Raw genomic sequence first — 17897 nt, 5'->3', positions numbered from 1 at the left:
CTGCTTTTTGAAGAGCAAACCGCATTGGATAAGTTTTCAGAGGGTGTTTGACAGGTGGGAGGCCTCCTTAGCACCTGTTTTAACACCTTAAAGCCCACACAACCACAAGGTTGCTGGGCGGTAGCGGTGTATGACAGCTGCAGAAAGTATACAACCATATCTGGCTGCCTTTGCAGCTTAAAGTGATTGTTAAAAAAAAAAAAAAAGACAAGATTTTACAGACATGTCATACTTACCTGCTCTGTGCAGTTGGATTTGCACAGAGTGACCCTGATCCTCCTCTTCTCAGGTACCTCTTTGCTGCTCCTGGCCCCTCCCTCCTGTCAAGTTCCCCCCACAGCAAGCAGCTTGCTATGGGGGCACCCAAACCAAGCTCCAGCTCCTTGTGTCCAGACTTAAAGCCGCGATCTGCCCCGTCCTCTCTCTCTCTCCTGATTGGCTGGCTGACTTTGACAGCAGCAGAAGCCAATGGAACAGCTGCTGCGTCTCAGCCAGTCAGGAGGGAGAGTCCTGAACGGCCAAGGCACTCGCGAGCATGGCTGGATAGAGATGGGGCTCAGGTAAGTATTAGGGGTGCTGCTACACTCAGAGGGCTTTTTATCTTGATGCATAAGATAAAACTTCTGCCTTTACAAATTTTTTTTTATAAAATAAAAAAAAATTATTAGGAGGTTCACAGAATTGAAATTTTGGTGCCGAAACCAAAAATGCAGGATGTACTTGGCTGAAAACCAAAAATAACAGTTTTTAAAAAATATATATTTTTATATATCATTGTTTTTATATTCGACTTTTTAGTTTATATCATGAATTTAAATGAATATGAATTTATGGTCGGCTATTATTGGCACCTTTGGCTCAAGAAAAGAAAAGCTCAAGAAAAATCTATCCCTTTAAATTCTATGTACATCTTCGCACTGGTCCGTTGTGCTTCCCCTGTGGCTTTAAAAATGTTGCTTGCTGCATTTTTGGTCAGTAAAAAAAAACGGCACCAAAAATGCACCTCCCCATTGAAATACATTGAAAACGCATCAATAACGCACCCGTATTACGTTTTTAATGTGGTTTTTGAGTCACACGACCTATGAAAAACAAATAAGCACAGAAAAATCGTGGCAAAAACACATGCGTTTTCAGCGCCATTATCGGCACCTTTTTCTCTGATCGGCAAAATGTCGATAAAACCATTTTTAGCTGATATTTTTCTGCCACCAAAATTTTCGGTGCATCTCTAACAATTATACTTATCTGCTCTGTGCAATGCTTTTGCACAGAGCACCCTTGAACCTCCTCTTCTAGGGCCTCTGCCAGTGCTCCTGACTCCTCCTCTTCTCAGTATGCCACCATAAGAAGCTGCTTCCTAAGATGTTGCACCTGCGGGCTTTCTCCCGAGGCAGGCTGTGTGCATCTATAGACATATACAGCATAGATCAACCGTGCCCCCCCACACTGCTCACAGGATTTGGTTGACAGCAACAGGGGCCAATAGCTATAATACAGCTTCCATGAATGGAGGAGGTGGGCAGAAAGGGTGATCATAGTTGACACTCTTGACGAGTGCCTGTGACAAGTCCAGCGCTTGCATTACCCCTGCAGTACCGGCAGATTATAGCTGCAGGGATTTACCTAAATTTAGGCTTTAAAATTGAACATGGGGCAAGTAATTACGCATACATATGTGCCCCATCAGACAAGAGGTTTGTAAATCTTTCCAGCCTCTTTTGCGATTCATACACCTCAGCCAAACAGCACAGACAGGTGGATGACACCATTTTATCTGTAAAGGTTCTTTTACAAGGGGTAAGGGGGGGAGGCGTTGGAAAAAAGGTGGTGGCTGAGCTGCAATTGTAATGCCCCCTGGCCACCCACCTGGCTAAATTCTAAGAATACAGCTTGATAGGGCTGTACATATGATGGAGCTGTGACACAAAGCAATTTTACCTTGGCCTGCATAGTCTGACAGGCAGCCCTGCCTGTCAGACTCGCCCGCTGAGGTCAATAGGAATGTACTGCAACTATGAGTGAAACGCTTGGCTCGCAGTAGCATGTTGTAGCATTATAACCGCTTGCCTACCAGCCACCGTAGTTTTACTGCAGCAATTCGGCTCTGTCCCGCGAAACGACGTACCTGTACATCACTTTGCGGGACCACTAGCGGGGGTGCGTGCCCATCGGCCACAGGGGGAGCCAATCAGCGGGTCCGGCAGCCGTGATTGCCACCAGGCAACCACAGTCGCTCCCCATGGAGACAGAACTGCGGTCTGCCGTTGTAAACACAGCAGACCACTCTTCTGTCAGTTATGAACACAGGGATCCTGTGTTCCTCTTATATAGGAACACAGGTCTCTGTATTAATGTAGCAACCCCCCACCCCCCAGTTAGAAAGCACCCCCTAGGGACACATTTAACCCTTTGATTGCCCCTGGGGTTAACTTCTTACCTGCCAGTGTTAATAGTACAGTAACAATGCATATTTTTATCATTGATTACTGTAGTAATGTCACTGGTCCCCCTAAAAGTGTCAAAAATGTCAGTTAGGTGTCTGATCTGTCCGCTGCAATGTCGCAGTCCCACTAAAAATTGCTGATCCCGGGGCGTGGCTAGGTCATGGCGGTGTGAGGACGTTTTCTTATGGTGCTCCCGCTCCCTGGCCTCCCTGATCGGCTTTAAATGCACATTTACCGGCTGTCATGAGCTCTTACAAACGGAGGAAGACTAAATCTGCCAAACCTGCTCCCCGGGTGACTTCCTCGGCTCCGATCCGTCCGTTTTTTCAGGAATCACCGGCTCCGGCTCTCCGGGCGCTCGCACGGAGTCCACGTGGGGACTCCGATCCGGCCGCTGCCTCTTCATCCCCGGCTCCCTCGCATTCCATGGCCTCCCCGACTCCTCCGCGGATGTCCCAGTCCTCTCTTACCGGGGACTCAGGGGGGGACAGAGACATTTGGACATTGCTGCGATCCCTCCCCACCAAAATGGACATGGAGGCCCTGGTGGCTCAGGTCACGGAACAACACCGGAGGGACTTCCAGGCTCTATCGGGAGAGGTGACCCAGGTGAAGGAGCGGGTGGCGTCTGGGGAGTCCGCTATTGGTGATCTACAGGCTCGGGTGACCCAACTGGAGCGGACCCAGGCGGCCCACACGGACATTCTTGCAGAGCACCAGCTTGCTATGGAGGACATTGAAAATCGGAGCCGTCGGAATAATCTGCGGCTCCGCGGACTTCCTGAAGCTACGAGTCACGAGGACCTGCCTGAGACGGTCCGGGCCATACTTACCAGGATACTCCCGTCGGAACCCCCGGTGGTGTTGGAGTTTGACCGGATTCATCGGGCCCTAGGCCCCAAGCCGCAGGATGCTGATAGGCCCAGAGACGTGATTTGCCGCCTTCACCGTTATGCGGTCAAGGAGCAGGTACTGAGAGCTGCGTGGACGGCGGGCCCTCTGGACTTCGATGGGGCTACGATCCATATATTCCCAGATGTCTCGCGGGGGACCCTGACACGTAGGGCTATGCTAAAGCCCCTCCTGGAACGTCTCCGTGGTCAAGACGCTACCTATAGATGGGGCTTCCCCCTTCAGCTGGTAGTCCGCAGAAATGGATCGACATTTGTCCTCCGTAGGCACTCTGATCTCCAGGCTCTATTCCGGTTTGCAGATTTGACTCCGATGGCGATCCCGGACTGGTTGGCGAGGCTCCCGGAGCGTGACGCTCGGTCCCCTGGTGGTGGGCCGTCACGGTCGGGTTCCGCTGGTCGGCGCCGTCAGCGCCGTGCCCCCGGGCTGAGCTCCTCCAACTTTTCAGTGGCCTCCCCGGAGGACTAAACCCGGACTGCCTTGGAACTGTGAGTAACCTTCTGGCCCCCTCCCTTGCTCCCAACGATCTCCCCTCCAGTTCCCCCGCTTCTGCCCCCGCTTCTGACTGAGCCGCTATGTTTCCCTTGCTTGGCCCTACCCGATGTCCGCAATGGTTCTGCCTACACCCCCTCATGGGCCCTGTGGACTCATCCCGTGTTCTTCTCCCCTGTCCTTGCTGGGCGGGTGCCCTGTTCCGCTACCCTGGCGGCCCCCTTCTCAGGACTGGAACTACGGCCCCCGCATCGCCCCGGGTGCTGCAGTGGGAGCTCCCGTCGCATTTGGCTACACGGGTGCCCTGCTGGAGTGCGCTGTGTGATGGAAGAGGTTGCCCCTGCCGGATGGCGAGATGCTTGCATGCCTCTACCTGTGTCTTATGCTATTATACCATTTGTAATGTGATTACTGCATGTGGCTCAACATATACAGTATATTGATGGCTCGGGGTGTGCTCGTGGGGTTTCCCCCTAGTTTCCTTCCCGGCGGTGCCGTGGCCGGACTGGGCCGGTAACGGGCGGTGGATTAGACGGGGTGCTGCTCTCCTATCCATGCTGGATGGTGCTGCATGTTTAGCTGGGGGTCTATGGTTCCCCTTTAGTTCCTACATGGCGCCGCCAACTTACCCCCCGTCCCCCCTTCTCCTTCTTGCCCCCCCTTCCCTCCCCCACCATTTTCCCCTTGCCCTCCCCTTCCCCCTCCTCTCCCACCCCCCCTTTTTCCCCTCTTCCCCCTCCTCCCTTCCCCCCTCGCTTCCCCTTCCCCCTCCATTTCCCCCTTTTCCCCTCCCCTTCCTCTTCTCCCCCCTCCCTCCCCCCTCCCCCTCTCCCCCCCTCCCCCCTCCCTCCCCCTTTCCTCTCCCCTCCCTCCCCCTCTCCCTCTCCCCTCCCTCCCCCTTTCCCTCTCCCCTCCCTTCCCCTCTCCCTATTCCTCGTTTTCCCCTTTTTCTCCCCCTTTCTTTTACCCCCCCCCCCAGGGTGTGGTGTTATCTGTGAGGGGTGGTGGGGTGCTCCCCCCTTCTCTCCGATGCCACTGATCCAGAGGGAGACGTCCGGGCGAAAGGCGAGCACAGACTCTGGAGTTTCTGCCTTGCGTACCAAGGGAATGGATGATTTTGCTCTTTGCGGGGGGCGGGGGGAGGGTTTCCTCTCCGGTTCTGGGGCTCAGACTGTTGCACTACGTTACTAATTTTTGTGTTTTTTTTTTACGCTTGGGCTGTTGGTATTTATAGCTGGTTGTTAATGCATGTTATTATGATATCTGTGGGCCGGTTTGGGGGGCCGGGGAGCGGTCACCTTCCTCTCTCGGTTAGTGGCTCTCCTCGTTCCCCACATAGGGTGATCCCTGGGTACCCGTCCATTGTCCCCTGCTTGCGGGGGTGGTGGGCTGGGCTCTTGGGTCCTTTGAGATTTACTTCTCTCTTGTGCTTCGGCACCTTAGTATTTTGTAGTTAGGCGCGTGAGTTGCGCCCTTTTTCTTTTCTCTTTATCTCCTTTTTCCCTTCACCTTTTCCTTCCCCTCTACCTCCCTACTGCTCTCCCCCCCCCCTTTTTTTTTTTTTTTCTCTTTCTCCCTCTCCCCCCTCTCCTTACCTCTCCCTCCTCCCCTCCTCTGGGTCTTTAGTTTTTGACCGGTGGGCTGGACCCGTTGGTTGGGGGAGATATGGCCGCCCTCCGCCCTGACCCGATCCGTTTGGTCTCCTTAAATGCGAAGGGGCTCAATACCCCTGAGAAGCGCTCCATTGTTCTGTCGGAACTCCATCGTCTCCGTGCTCATGTTGGTTTTCTGCAGGAAACGCATTTCAAGTTGGGCAAGATCCCCAAATTGGGAAACAGGCGTTTTCCTACGGTCTACCACGGCTGCTCCTCTGATTCCAAGACGAAAGGGGTTAGCATCTTGATTCATTGTAATGCTCCTTGGAAGCTCTCGGATGTGTGGAATGACGAGTCTGGCAGGGCCCTTTTTGTGAAGGGCCAGTTGGGGTCCGTCCCTGTTACCTTGGTGAATCTCTACCTGCCCAATACGAACCAAATTTCCTATATGGACTCAGTACTTTCTAAGCTGGCAGACTTCGCTACGGGACAGATTCTTATGGGTGGGGATTTTAATTTGGCTCTGGAACCACTGGTGGACACCTCTAGGGGTTCCTCCCAGCTGTCCTATGCTGCTCTACGTCGCTTCAAGCAGTTGATTCATGCTTTTCGCCTGGTAGATCCGTGGCGGGTCCTTCATCCCCGGGATAGGGATTATACTTTCTTCTCCCCCCCGCACGACTCATATTCGCGTATTGACTTTTTTCTGTTGCCACAGTCCTTGCTGTCCAGGGTCTCCGCTGCCTCCATTGGTTCTATTGCCATTTCAGACCACGCTCCCGTTCTCCTCGACTTAGACCTGCGTTCCCCTGAGCTGTCACAGTGGCAGTGGAGGCTTAATGACACCCTTCTCCAGGATCCTGCTATTCTGGGGGAACTCGGTACGGAATTGAGGAACTTTTTCGCATCCAATGCCACGACTGACAGCTCACCCATGATGGTCTGGGAGGCCCATAAGAGCTATATGCGCGGGGTCCTGATCAAGCTCGGGTCGCGGAGAAAGAAGGAAAGGAGTGCCCAGATGTCTGCCCTCCTGGCGAAAATTGGCAACCTAGAGAGTGTTCACAAACGGTCGCAGGCAATTACTGTCCTCCAGGAGCTCATTGTTCTTCGCGATCAGCTCCGTGATCTGGTCCTCTTCCAGGCCAAGGCCACCCTGGCTAAATGTCGCCGAGCTTTTTATGAGCACGGGGACAAGTGTGGGAAATTACTGGCCAGAGCGCTGCGACAGCAGAGATCTAGGGCGTTTATCCCAGAGATCTCTACCTCTGCTGGCCGTACGGTTCAGTCAACGACGGCCATAGCTGAGGCTTTTCGCCTGTACTATTCCTCCTTGTACAATCTGTCCTCTGACCCCTCGCCGACATCACGTGACGCTAGGATCCGGGAGATTCGATCGTATCTCTCGGCCTCCGGCCTCCCCACCCTTTCTCCGGAGGATGTGGAGGAGTTGGACGCACCTCTACGCTCGGGTGAACTCACTGCAGCCCTGGGGGGCATGCAACCCGGGAAAGCGCCTGGTCCGGATGGGTACACCCTTGCGTACTACAAGTGCTTTGCAGAGGTCCTTTCACCACATTTTTTATCCGCATACAATGCGGCTGGCGAGTTGGCGACCCTGCCAGTGGATTCCTTGCGCGCTCATATCACCGTCTTAGCCAAGGAGGGCAAGGACCCGCTGCTGTGTGCTAGCTACAGGCCGATTTCCCTTCTAAATATCGACCTGAAACTCTTCACCAAAATCCTAGCTTCCAGACTGGCTCCCCTGCTCCCGAGCTTGATCCACGATGATCAAGTGGGTTTTGTTACTGCCCGGGAGGCTAGGGATAATACCGCCAAGGCTATTGACCTCATCCATTATGCTAATAGCCGCCGAATCCCAATGCTGGTCCTGTCGACGGACGCCGAAAAGGCGTTCGATCGGGTGAACTGGGACTTTCTTCTGGCTACCATGGCACATGTGGGCCTGGGGAGGCGCCAGTTGTCCTGGATCAAGGCCATCTATTCCAGGCCCTCGGCTAGGGTGAAGGTCAATGGGTCTCTTTCAGACTCCCTCGACATAGCAAATGGCACTCGTCAGGGGTGCCCACTTTCGCCGTTGATTTTTGTTCTCGCTCTGGAACCTTTTTTGAGGACTGTGAGGGCGAATGTGGATGTGGCCGGACTATCGGTGAGTGCAAGTGAGTCGCCTAAAGTGGCGGCATACGCGGACGATCTTCTCTTCTTCCTGACGCGACCTCTCACTTCCCTTCCGAATCTCTTGCGGGAATTTCGGGTTTATGAGTCATTGTCGTTTTACAAAATCAACCAATCGAAGTCTGAGGCACTAGCGGTGGGTCTGCCGACTTCTCTGTCGGCTCTACTGAAAGCGGACTTTCCCTTTAAATGGGGCCTGTCTCACATTAAGTACCTGGGGATATCTCTCCCGAGTTGCCCGGAGAAAGTCTTCGACTGTAATTTCCCACCTCTTTTGACTCGTATAAAGCAGGATCTGGAGGGGTGGCGCCAAGGGACTTTTTCCTGGTTTGGACGTTGCAATATCATTAAGATGAACATCATGCCCCGCCTCTTGTATGTGCTTCAGGCACTGCCCATTAAGGTTCCGTCCTCCTTCCTCAGAAGGGTGAACAGGGTGTTTCGGGAGTTCCTGTGGCGTAAGGGCTCCCCCCGCTTGGCGCTGCGGGTGCTCCGGTTGCCTAAATTGAGTGGGGGAATGGCGATGCCTGACGCAGTCCTCTACTATGAGGCGTGTCATCTTTCTCGCATAGTTGACTGGTACCGCCATGGTCCCATGAAGCAATGGGTCCGACTTGAACGTATGTCCGTACGGACTCCCCTGGAATCCGCTCTCTGGAGCTCGGACCCTGTTCCCAGGGAATTGGATGCCCATCCAACCATAGGATCCACGCTGGCGGTGGGTAGACGCCTGTGCCACAATGGCCAATTGGCGCCCTTTCCTTCGCCTCTCCTCCCAGTGATTGATAACCCGGCCTTCGGGCCCGGGGTAGATCAGCCCGGTTTTAGGTCTTTAAAGACCGCTGGGATTTACCAGGCCCGGCACTTTGTGAGGGATGGGGCTTGGATCTCGCGCTCTCACGTGAATACCACGGCGCCCTTTGCCCCCCTGTCCTTTTGGCAACGGATCCAGCTTATTCATTTTCTACAAGCTCTTCCTTCGGCGTCTCTGTTTTCGAGACGCCTCACATACTTTGAAGATTTGTGCTCTGACACCTCCCCTCTTCGCCACACGGTCTCCCTGGTCTTCCGGGCACTGGCCTCACCGGACGAATCTTACCGTCCCCCATTTATTGCCAAATGGGAAAGAGACCTGAATGTATCTTTTACGGACCATCAGGTTGAGAGAATTTTATTTTTCACTTACAAGACCTCCCGCTGCTCGCGGTATCAGGAGGTGGGCTACAAGTGCTTAACCCGCTGGCACTATACCCCAGTTAGACTTCATCGAATGTTTCCGGCCTGCCCGGATGTCTGTTGGCGATGTGGGGAGGAGGTTGGCACCTACCTACACGTTTTCTGGTCATGTTCCAGATTACAATCTTTCTGGTCGGAGGTCTTACGAATTGCTAGGAAATTTACAGACCATTCCCTCACCTTGGACCCAGCCCTCTTCCTCCTTCATCACCATGAATATCCGAGAGCGTCCTATCGGAAATCAATTCTACCACTTCTGTTCACGGCAGCTAAAAGCTGCATCCCTCCGCTCTGGAAGCAGACGCAGCCTCCTACGGTAGCTATGTGGCTCCGCAAGGTTTCTTGCCTCAATGAGATGGAAGATCTAGTAGCCACTGAGCACGGTTCACGAGACAAGTTCCTGAAACGCTGGTTCTACTGGCATGAATTTAAATATACTTCAGAATACACGGAGTTGATTTCCTGCTGATGGTTGATGGGCGGGGGCCGGCCGGCCGCCCCCCACCCCCCTCTTTGGTTCTTCCCTGACCCCTTCCTCTCACCCTGGTCCCCTTCCTCCCCCTCTTTCTTTCTTTGTCTACTTTCCATAGCTCCTTCTTCTCTATCTAGGCTATAGACATACCGTCTATAGGTGTTTTCATCCTCTCTACCGTTTCTGGGCATTAGCTATTCTACTAAGGGCTCCCTGTAAGGTCGTTCAGTCGGTTTCCAGGAGTAACGCAGTGCGACGCCCCTTTGGGGGAAGTAATGCCAGTGGACCCTCGGGTGTTTGCCGCGGCATTCTGGGGCGCTTAGGGGGGGCCTCCCTTCCCCGGTAGCCGGCCATGAGATGGATGCCGGTGGGGGGGGGGGGGGTCTACCTGAAGGTGTCCTGAGATTTTCTCTGTTCACTATTCGGTTCTAGAAGTTTAGACCGTGGGCTTCACGGAGGGTTTACATTCTGTTTCTGATGTGCTCTATGGACGACTTAGTGCTACGTTAAAAAATTTTGGAATGCTGCCTGTATTGTTTATAATTTGTTATCTGCTCACCACACCTGAAATTTGATTGTACCTGTTGTTGGTATATGGTATGCTTGGATGTTCTCTTTCTAATAAAGAAAATTTGAAAAAAAAAAAAAAATTGCTGATCCCCGCCATTACTAATAAAAAATAAATAAAAATTCCAAATCTTTCCTCTAGTTTGTAGACGTGATAACTTTTGCGTAAACTAATCAATATACACTTATTGGGATTTTTTTAACCAAAAATATGTAGCAGAATACAAATTGGCCTAAAATGATGAAAAAAAAATAGATTTTTTTTTATAGGGAATGTTTTATAGCAGAAAGTAAAAAATATTGTTTTCTTTTCCAGAATTGTCGCTCTATTTTTGTTAACAGCGCAAAAGATAAAAACCGCACAGGTGATAAAATACCACCAAAAGAAAGCTCTATTTGTGGGGAAAAAAAGGACATCAATTTTATTTGGGTACAGCGTCGCATGGCCGCGCAATTGTTAAAGTAGCGCAGTGCTGTATCGCAAAAAAATGGCCTGGTCATTAGAGGGTAAATCCTTCTGGTTCAGAAGTGTTTAATACAAAAAACCTCCTTTGGGGGAAAAAAAGCAGACATTCATGGCAGGATCATCACCTGGTGAACGCCTGCCAGCCGCTGCTATACCACAGGGTGCTAAGCACTGCCACCTATTAGGAAAAGTCCAGTGGCGGCTGGTGCTCAAAATTTTGGGGGGGCGCAGACAGAAAAATGAGTGACCAGCATGCCCCCAATCAATGCAGAGTGCCACAGCGTGCCCCCAATCAATGCAGAGCGCCACAGCGTGCCCCCAAATCAATGCAAAGCGCCACAGCGTGCCCCCCAATCAATGCAAAGCGCCACAGCGTGCCCCCCAATCAATGCAGAGCGCCACAGCATGCCCCCATCAATGCAGAGACCAGCCTGCGTGCCCCCTTCAATGCAGTGTGGGTCCCCCCCCCCCCCCCCGAGACCAATGCACTTTCCTGGCGGCGGCTTCTCTTCAGTCCCGGCGGCGGCGGCTTCTCCTCACTCTGTCCCCCCGGCGTGTCTCCTGCAGTCCTCCTGCTCCCGCCTCCTCCTCGGCCAATGGCATGGGGTTTGCCTTGCAGCCAATCAGGAAGCGCGTATCGGATGCGCTTCCTAATTGGCCAGGAGGGGGATCGGTGTGGCAATAGCATATTTTCATTCGCTATTGTCACACAATGGGTGGGCTCGGGACGCACTGCTCTGCGCCCCGAGCCCACCCTTTGCATCGCCCTATTAGAGCCTCTGGCTCTAATCAGGTTATGTAAAAAAAAAAAAAACCATTAAGCTCCATGTGTCCGGTGCCCTGCATGAAGATTAGGGGGCCGACGCATGGATGGGGGGGTGGCGCCCCTGCGCCCTCTATACACCGGCCGCCACTGGAAGAGTCATTACAGTGAGAGGATAGAGTGATATCACCTATCTGCAGCCAGGGCAATTCAAGGGAATAGAAACAAACTAAATCATTAACTCTGCCCGCTCTTCATTCATGGACAGTACAGTTGAATGCAGCAGCTGACTGGCCCTTTGTAGATCTCAAGATTTTTGCGTAGCATCGTAATGTAATCTTTTATACAATACGGTACAGTCGTAATAATTAGGCTTTTATAGGGAACTGCAGTCTCTTATCTTGTACCACCTCTAATTTCTACCTCTCGGTGTGTGGTCAGAGCTGCGCAGAGCTCAGAAAGCGAGCAGCACTTCAAACCAGGAAACACGCGGCCTGCGTTTCTGCACGTTCAGATTCGGGGACTTTTGGCAGACAAAGACATTGGCAACTCCTGGGATTTACCTTAATAGGCAGCCAGCTGCACAAGACGAATGCTAATACGAGTGTCCTGTGTCAGATTAAATGCTAAATGTTTAGACATATCCACAGTGTACCTTTACACTTCCCAAGTAGATAATGGAAGATACTTTACTAATGTGGATTCAGATAGCTTGACAAAGCCAGGTCACTCAATTCAACAGAAACCTGATCTCTCGTCTGACATACATTTGCCTCCGCTGCAATCGAACATTCCTCTTTCAGCAGCCAACGAGCGGCTTATTTACCAGAAAGCTAAATCGCTGTCCTAATACAAAAGTAATGAAAACTCTTGTCACTAGAGGAAAGGGGGGCAAACTGCTGCAGGTATGGAGTGCAGGCACCTAGATGTGCAACGTCTCCTAACCCTTCCCATCACAGCAGTTTTAGGATGTTTAAGGGCCCTTTCACACCGATGCAATTTTAACTTGAAAGAAAAAGGTTTCCCTTTAAAGTGTTTGTAAACCCCCCCTCTCTAACTTGTACCCATAGGTAAGCCTATAATAAGGCTTACCCATAGGTACTGTAATTACCTCCTAAACTTGCACCGTTTAGAAGATATTTACTTTATTGACATCACTGGCACATGCGCTCTGAAGGAACGGCCGCCCCCGCCGTTACTTCAGAGCCCTGTACCGTGTACGGCGGCTCCCGCGCGCATTCGCGCAGGAGTGATGTTATCGCGGCTCCAGCCAATCAGATTGCTGGAGGACACAAACCAGGAAGTAGAACGGCTGAACATGTCAGCCATGTCACCAGTGAGTATGCGGCACTGCGGGGGCTTCGTTCTAAGGTAAGTATTTTATAATGAGCTAGTATGCGATTGATCATTCTGATCAGGATTTCTCGAAGGATCTTCCTCCTTTGGAATGGGAGATAGCCGCCCAGATGCCCCCTTACCCCCCCCCCCCCCTTTTCTTTCCCTTTCTTTTCTAGATCTTTCTAGCTGTCCTTGGGTCTTTCTCCTTCCCTTGTCTATAAAAAAGAAGAAAATGGGAAGGGTGGTGGACGTCCCGCCTCCATGGTCAAGTTTGGCAAGACCTACTGTGGCTGCATGATGGGAGAAAGAGGTCTATGATGTCATTAATCTGCTCAGTTTTGTTTTGTTTCATACTGCTGACCTTCATGTACTCCTGGTTCTGTAACATGCCATGTGTTAATTTCTCTCTTATTGTATCACGGTGCCGCATGTTGGCGGACTTCCCCACTCTAACTTTCAATAAAATTGATATTTGAAAAAAAAAAAAAAAAACAAACATGTTATACTTTCCACCTCTTTGCAGTTGGTTTGGCACCGGCCAGCCTGGATTCTCCTCTTTTCGGATCCCTGGCTGAAGTTGCTAGCCCCTCCCTCCTGTCGAGTTCCCCCACAGCAAGCAGCTTGCTATGGGGCCACCCAAGTTAACCGCTTGCCGACCGCCGCACGACTATTTACTGTGGCGGTCAGCCCCGTACAGGCAAAGTGACGTAGTACTACGTCGCTAGCCTGTGAGCCTGTAGGGGGTGAGCGCGCACCGCCGGAGGCGCGCTCACGCCCCCGCTCGTTCCCTAACAAGTCCACGCGTGTGACCGGCGGACCCGATGTCCGCTGGTCACTCGCGATCTCCCGCTGGAGAGGGAGAAAGGCAGGCGGCTGATGTTAACAAAGCCGCCTGTCATTCTCCCTGATTTAACTGCAGAGATCATACAATCCTGCTATGTAGGATCGTATCTCTGTGGTTAGATCACTAGCCACACCCCTTCACAGTAAGAAGCACGCCCCTAGGGACACACTTAACCCCTGCATCACCAATAAAGTTAACCCCTTCCCTGCCAGTGTCATTTTTACAGTAACAGTGCATATGTATAGCACTGATTACTGTAGTAATGTCACTGGTACCCCCAAAAGTGTCAAAATGTCAGTCAGGGGTCCGATCTGTCCGCCGCAATGTCGCAGTCCTGCAAAAAAAAAAAAATCGCAGATCGCCACCATTACTCGTTAAAAAAAAAAAACAATAAAGATGACAAAAATCTTTCACCTCAGTTAGAAAACGCAATAACTTTTGCGCAAACCAATCAAAATACATTTATTGTGATTTTTTTTACCAAACATATGTAGCAGAAAACAAATTGGCCTAAAATGTTCAAAAATTTTGATTTTTACATTTTTTTGGGGGGGAATTTCATATAAAAAAATTTGAAAAATATTGTTATTTTTTCAAAATTGTCGCTCTTTTTTTGTTTATAGTGCAAAAAGTAAAAAAAAAAAAAAAAAAAAAAAAAATCGCACAGGTGATCAAATACCACCAAAAGAAAGCTCTGTTTGTGGGAAAAAAAGGACGTCAATTTCATTTGGGTATAGCGTCGCACGACCGCGCAATTGTCCGTTAAATTCACGCAGTGCTGAATCGCAAAATAGGACCTGGTCAGGAAGGGGGAAAAATCTTCAGGGGCTTAAGTGGTTAGTGCAGCTCTGTGTGTCCGTTCCGACACGGAACTGTCGTTTGGCCCCGTCATCTCTATTCTGACTGGCTGACTTTTATTGACAGCCACGGGAGCCAATGGCGCCTCGGCTGTGTCTCGGCCAATCAGGAGGGAGATGGCCTAGGGACTCGTGGACATCGCTGGAAAGAGATGGGCTCAGGTAAGTGTAAAGGCGTGCTGGGGGAGGCTGCTACACCCAGAAGGTTTTTATCTTAATGCATAGAATGCATTATGAAAAAAAACAACCTTCTGCCTTTACAATCTCTTTAAGCTTTGACAATAAAACCTGTAAGCTGATTGAATTCTGTGCAGAGCTGCACCAGATTTTGCACTCTCCAGTTTTAGTAAATCAACCCCACAGACCAGGCTAAAGATTGGTTCCTGTCGGAACAGCTTCTAACCATGTGACCATTGTGACAGTGGTCACATGATCACCAATCCCTCTAGTTGCTGGGCATTCGGAATCATTTAAAGGACTGCAAGGGTGGGCTGGAGGGGGGTTAATGTAAATATTTTTACAGTAAGGCCTCATGAAGGCCCCTCGAACCTCCTTTAGGCTGCATTCACATGTCAGCTTATAATCGCGGGCAGAACCGCCGCGGTTCCGCCCGCAATTCGGAGATTTATTGCAAATCGCGGGACGCCTAGCGTTGCCCGTTGATTTGCAATAGCCCCTCAAACGCCGAGCGATGTTGCCGCGATTTACGCCCGCCGAATCGCGGCAACATCGCGCAAACAAAATCGTGGGACGCAATACGCTCCAAAAAGGTACAAGAGCTTCTTTGGAGCGTATTGAGTCCCGCGATTTTGTTTGCGCGATGTTGCCGCGATTCGGCGGGCGTAAATCGCGGCAACATCGCTCGGCGTTTGGGGGGCTATTGCAAATCAACGTGCAACGCTAGGCGTCCCGCGATTTGCAATAAATCTCCGAATCGCGGGCGGAACCGCGGCGGTTCTGCCCGCGATTATAAGCTGACATGTGAATGCAGCCTTAGGTAAAGGGAGCCTTGACTGCTGGAAGCATGGCATCACTGTGGGTGTGAACCTAAAAGAAGTTAAGTAGCTCCCTTGGGATTGGCTACAAAGACCTGAGGTGACTGGGTGGAGTCTGAACTCTAGGAAAAGGCTGCGCTGGGGCGCATCCAACTGCTCTGAGGAGATTCAGCTGTTACTAGAGTTGTCCAGCCCCTCGCCCGTTGTGATGTTTTGTCACAGCTTTATTGGTGGTTTTGACCTTGCCAGCAATTGATGTTGCTTTATGGGCTTTGCCCTCAAGATAAATTCTGGGGTCAGTCTAATGTCTGTCTGGCACTGATGGTAAGGACAGGCCTCTTAGATTATGTGAGTTTATGTTTTATGGGTGCTCACGGTAGAACTGTGACTGACGTTGTTTGGTAAATTCTGGGGTCAGTCTAATGCCTGTCTGGCACTGATGGCAAGGACAGGCCTCTTAGACTATGTGAGTTTAAGTTTATGAGTGCTCACAGTATTAGAGCCGGTTCACATTAGCGCGACTTGTCAGGCGACTTGTCAGCCTGACAAGTCGCGCTCCCTCGTGGTCCATTGACTGCTACAGGACCCGTTCTAATAGGAGCGACACAAGCCGCACCGACTTAGAAAAAGGGTCCTGTACTACTTCAGGGCGACCTCGGAGCGACTTGCACAGACTTCCATTATGTGAAGTCCCTGCAAGTCGCTCCAAAGTCGTGGTGCATTGTAATGCACAAGTCGCCCCCAAAGTAGTAAGGAGTCGTGTCGCCCCAGTGTGAACAGACTAACCGTGACTGGCACTGTTTAGTACATTTGGAAAGTTGTTACTTTTGCAAAGTTCAATAAAGCAGTGGCCTTGCCCTATTTCCAACTTAATCAGCTTCTGTGTCTTTTTCGGGGGCAAGGTATTGGTTTATTAGTTGCTCATAAATGAGCCTATGCTTCTCAGCAGCCATGTACACTGCTGCTGATAAACGTACGTTTAGGAGCAGTTGGGCATTTTTTCAGCAGCCATGAACTCTCCTGTTATCTTATCTGTCCATGTACACAGAGTTATTTATAGTCGTTTAGAGGCAGTTTAGTTTAGTGGCATATTTTTATAAGAAAAAGATGTATTCAGACAGTTTATTGGCATTAGAAACGCCAAACGCTTGTAACAAAGTGCAAACCTGGTAACTCACGTTTATAAGCGTTTTATAGGTGTTTTCAATGGGGATACTTTTCTGACCATTTTACAATGTAAAAACGCTTCTAAACACAAACCGTTAAAAACGGGCATAAACGCGGCAGATACACAGACGTTTTTACCCGTCGGTTACTAGCTGTCAAGTTCCAGCGTTCAGGAGAGGTTTTCAAACAGCCTTAGGCTTCATGTGCACTAAAGCTCCTAAGCTTGTGTTTAGGAGCTTTAGGCGTTTTTTTGACAAAGCTCTTAAACTCAACTTCTTAAAAGCCTATGTGTTCATGTACACAGTTTTTTTTTTTAGGATAGTTTAGGAGCTGCTGGGGTTAGGGGAGGCTTAACCTCCCTCTCCTGAAGGCGTAAAGCCTAGTACACATGCAACGATTATCGGCCGACCGATCGTTCGTCTTTTGTCCAGAGTGGTGTTTTGTTGGTTGGAATGTGCCTAGACAGCACACGAATTTTCTCGCCCGACAAAATTCTACTTCAGAAGTGATGTCATGTGTTGGTTTGTTTTCTTTGTGTTCTTTCTTCTCTGAGCATGCCCAGACTTGCTCATTAGATTTTTCCCTATCGAAATCTGTACTGACTGCACGAAAATCGGCCGTGTTTTGACGGCGGACAAAAATTTTATAGCCTGCACACCAGATTTTTTTCGGCCGAAAAGTCAGAGTCGGTTGTCGGAAGCATCATACTAACAAGCCGAAAATCGGCAAATTGGTCATCGGACGAAAATTCCCTGCCGATTTTCGACGCGTGTGTATGAGGCTTAAGAAGCATGTTCAGGATAGGAACTGTAACGCAACCTCCGACCCACACTGTACTTGTGGTCTTCCGTCAGTATACGGCTTCCTTACAGTCATGAACATATATAGATATTCCAGTCGCCCTCAATACAAAGCTAGCCTGACACTTGGCTTGTACTAGAATCACTCTTTATTGAACAGTCACACGGAATGTATATACAGCATGGACCTCCCCCTCCTGATCATTTTACCACACACAGGTCAGGGTTTGCCTGATTACATCATATGAAATTGTATACAGAAGCAGAATTAATTCGAACTAATTATCTAGCTATCTGGACAGAACAATGTGGGCTCATTAACATTTAACAATGGGACAGGCAGACTTAACACAATACACATTATCTCAATACACAAACAATAGAGGAAGCCTGTCTGTGACATTGAAGGGCATGGAACAGAAGCCAATGTGATTAGCTCTTTCCATGAACATGTTCAGAATCAAACAGGAAAAGTCCTCACATATTTCTTGAGATACATGGCTGACAAATATTACTGTCCCACTTGAAGCAATTTAAACCATTAAGTATCTGTCTTTCACTACCAGTGTCGATAAGTACCATCACAGGAACGTTTTGACCCCCAGCAACAAAACCGGAAGTCGTCATATGTGTACATGAAGTCTAAATCACATATAGTATTTGCCATTCACTACATTTACCCAATTACTAAAATACAAAATAATTCTGAGTTTGCATGATCCTTAGTGCCAAATGATGGTTGTGGCATCT

General features: G+C 50.2%; 1 protein-coding gene across 1 annotated transcript in view; it reads right to left on the bottom strand.

Moving 5' to 3' along the window:
• Positions 1–17897, bottom strand: part of GALNT10 (polypeptide N-acetylgalactosaminyltransferase 10) — a 419073-nt gene that overhangs the window by 213883 nt on the left and 187293 nt on the right. The window lies entirely within an intron of this gene.

The sequence above is a fragment of the Pelophylax lessonae genome (genome assembly GCF_965119305.1).
Source record: "Pelophylax lessonae genome assembly, chromosome: 4".
NCBI lineage: Eukaryota > Metazoa > Chordata > Amphibia > Anura > Ranidae > Pelophylax > Pelophylax lessonae.
Note: the sequence above shows the minus strand (reverse complement) of the source record. Positions and strands in the feature narration are given on the sequence as shown.